This window comes from Leuresthes tenuis, unplaced genomic scaffold (assembly GCF_036924035.1).
Source record: "Leuresthes tenuis unplaced genomic scaffold, fLeuTen1.0.hap1 SCAF_9, whole genome shotgun sequence".
NCBI lineage: Eukaryota > Metazoa > Chordata > Actinopteri > Atheriniformes > Atherinopsidae > Leuresthes > Leuresthes tenuis.
Window position 1 is genome coordinate 22879668 of NW_027325363.1, and position 4020 is coordinate 22883687.

Here is a 4020-nt window from a genome sequence, read left to right on the forward strand (position 1 = left end):
TTGCCCCCATCCTCTTCATGCTTCCCCTCAGAAAACACAAACTCATCTTCTACTGTTATGTTAATGACACACAACTATACATCAAAACCGCCCCAAAGCCCTCCACAGCCCTGTCATCCCTCACCATCTGCCTGAGGAAATCAAGGCATGAATGAACAATAACTCCCTTCAGCTGAACAGCAATAAAACAGAAGCACTTCTCATTGGTACCCCACATCAGGTTCACTCCTCACCCATAACCCAACTTACTTTCGACGAACAGATCATTCCTCTCTCCTCCTCAGCAACAAACCTGGGAGTTCGGCTGGACTCCCACCTGACCTTCAACGACCACATAAAAAACCTGTGAAAAACCTCATTCTACCATCTCCGCAACATTTCAAAATTCCGTTCCACTCTATCCCTCCCAGCAGCAGAACAACTGGTCCATGCCTTCATTTCCTCAATACCACTGTACTACTGTAACGGGTTCTTCATCAGGACACCTGGCAAAACCATCCAGAAGCTGCAATATATTCAAAACAGCGCTGCCAGGGTCCTGGTGAGAGTCCATAAGCACGAGCACATCACCCCCATCCTTCATTCACTGCACTGGCTCCCCGTCTCATCCCAGATCAACTACAAACTTCTGCAACTCACCCATAAATGCATCCATGGACATGCACCCGCATACCTCCAAGAACTCATCACCCTACAGTCCACCACCCGCACCCTCAGATCCACAAACACTATGCTCCTCCAGGTCCCCAGTACCAGGCTCTCCACCATGGGGGACAGAGCCTTCTGCTCGGCCGCACCACACCTCTGGAACAGCCTCCCTACCCGGCTGAGGGCTATTCAGAGCCAAGACTCTTTTAAAACAGGCCTAAAAACCTTTTTATTCAGAAAGGCATATGATTTCTGATTTGATTTTACTGATTTTGATTTCACTTCATATATGATTGTATATGATTTCTAACTGATTTTTAACCTTGTCCTAACTAGTAGCACTTTGAGATCTTTTTGATGAAAAATGCATTAGAAATTAAATTTATCATTATTATTTAAAGCAGAAAAGTCACATTATTTTCTGTTAATTTAAAATTATATAGGGTGGCTGTAGCTCAGTGGTGAGAGTGGGGGTCATCCAATAACCTGAAGGTTGGCAGTTCAATCCCCACTTTCACCACTCAAAAGATTGGTGAAGTCCAGCTGTCTCATCTCCTTGTCACACCCTTGAGCAAGGCACCGCTCCCCAGGCACTGTGAATGGCCACCACTCCACTCCAGTGTGTGGCATCTGTTTCTATGAGTGTGTGACCCTGTGCATGTGTGTGTCAACAGGTGCCAACCTGGATGGGTCAAAAGCAGAGAACAAATTTTATGTGTATGCATGACAAATAAATCTGATCTTAATCTTAATATAGCTCCAGAACATAAAAACACCAGAAATATCCACTTAAATCACAGGTTACAATGCAACAAAATTGGAAAGATATTATGACCTCTGACTCCTGCCATTCCTGGAGCGGAGTGCAAAGTAGATAATCATACAATGACAATATTCAAAAAGAAAAATCTAATTATACCAAAACTCTACATAAGTGGAGAGCCACAATAACAACAGATTAAGTAATATGAACTATTCTTGGTATTGAAACCTTAAAAGGCTTATTTACAGTGGGGAGATATGGGAGAATCCCATGTGATGCATGCTCATTGTTCTGTGCAGCACAATCTCACAAGAGGTGTGGAGAAAATTATAGAGACTAGAACAAGATACATAAAACACAGTTCCAGTGCTGTGTGTTGAAAGTAATGTTATACTCGATGTGTGTTTTTTTTAATCAACCTTCCATTCCACTGTGGTTTTTGACGGGGTCATATCCCCCCCTGTTGGTTTTAAAGAGTATTAGGACTTCAGGATCAATGCAGCTTGTTTTGACCGGAGCTCACCACTGGGCGGAGGTGCACTGCAGCTCCATGGAGAGGAGGCGAGTCAGGGAGGTCAGGATCAAAAGTACTGAATGATATTTATCTGATGTCTTTGGCATAATCAGCAGAGAATCAATATGAAGAATATAGAAAAGCAAAATGTATGTTTACCTGCAGAGTGGAACAAACCAAATCTGGTTTGATATTTATATGATCATTTGAACTCAGGTTTGACTGTTGAGGGTGAATGCACCATTATCTCATAAGGTGACTCTTTTCATGTCCGCACAGGCTCCCATTTATACAACCATACACAACCACACACACACACACACACACACACACACATGCTAGTTTGTGATCCAATTTCTTGTGTAGAGCTTTAATTACCGGGAGGATTTTCTTTAGCCCCTATTGTTGCTATCTAAACAGTGATTTCCTGAAGTAGAATGATCCTTTTTTCTAATCCTAATCTTGTTTTCTCCATCACACTTAGTTTGTCTGTGTTGTGGTCACCTGTCCGCAGAGGATCTTTTCTTTCTTTCTTTCTTCTTCTTTTCCCACCTCTGTTATTGTCTTTAGCACCTTTGTCTTTGTCTTTGCCTTTGTAGTCACAAAACATATGACTTTTACCAGGGACACACCACCAAGTACATAGTTGATCTCCACTTTTAACATTGCATTACCATACAATCAAAAACAAATAAAGGTAGATTCATGAGCACAGCCGCTGGCGTTCACACATGCACACACTGTGAAGGCTTAATGGCTACACCCACACAACAGGGTTAGATATGGTAGGGGGAGGATGTGCTAAGAACAAGTCATCAGTCATTCTGTCATCCGTTTATATGCAATGTTTCCAATCATGCGCTTTCTCTGCTTTCTATTTTCTCAATTTCTTGCCACTCCATCTTGCACTCGTTTCTCTTTGCCCTCTTCAAATGCAATAAAGTTGTTGCTGCCTCTGCACCTCCTAATCAAATTCTGTTTAATTATTTCTCTATTTCTGCTCATCTTCTGTGCTTTTAACCTCTGAGGCTTATTGGAGGATTGGTGCAGAGGCAAGGTGGAGGAAAAGCGGGAGTATGGGAAGGGGCATTGGGCGGAGGAGGAGAGGACAGTTTGAAGAGGAGGCAATGACCCAGATAATGCAATGAGGTAAATCAAAATGAGCTCCTTGTGTCTGCAACCAACCCTGAACATTCTCTGAGTGCGTAGATTTGCAGAAAAATATATGCTCTCTGAGTTAAAAAAAAAAAGGCCATAAAAAGGGCGGGGGGAAGGTATTTGCTGTTCCTCTGATCTGACTCTTCATGTCAAGGTTTTCAAGGCTCTTCAAGATATGGGACTGTTTTATCTCCTCACGTCTTTCAGCTTCTTTCCTCTTCCTGACCCTCTTGTGACTCCCCTTTCACTATCATCCTTCACTCACCTCCCCCCTCCTCCCTTCACAGCCTGCCCCTCCGCTACATCTCATCTCCCGGGGGAGGTGTGCAGACTAAGAGGAATACACAATGATCTGAGCTCAGGTCTTCTGATTCTGTGCAGGAACAGAGATGAGCACACATCCATTATTCACGATGCTTTATTTGCCTGTCAAATTCCTGACTTGACATACACAGACCTATAGTCACGTACGCAAGCTATGGTCACCTATCGCATTGATCCTTTATCAAATATAGTTTAACAGATAGATGCATAGTGACCTTCGAGTGAATGGAGAGTGTAAGTATTTATCCAGGAACCAGTAAAACGTTTGACAGCTCGGTATGATTGCGCATGCGCTTAACACCAGCGCGGCAGGTTAATTTTTTAAAGCTAACTATAGTATGGCAACACAAAAGGAAGTTAAAAAGATTTTCCCTACAAAATAAAAGTCCCCAATAACTTACTCCAAAGAAGACTGCCTAAATTAGCTATCTATATGATATAATATCAATTTATATGGTTCTAATGGCTACAAAATACAGTCTTAGTTCCCATATAGTGTTAATTAATGTTTTTTTAATCAGTTATAACAGCCTTTTCTGCTTACAACCCTTATTTTTTAACCGGATGTGTATAATTATGCTTTAAGGTTTGACACTAACAAGGCAACCAAGCA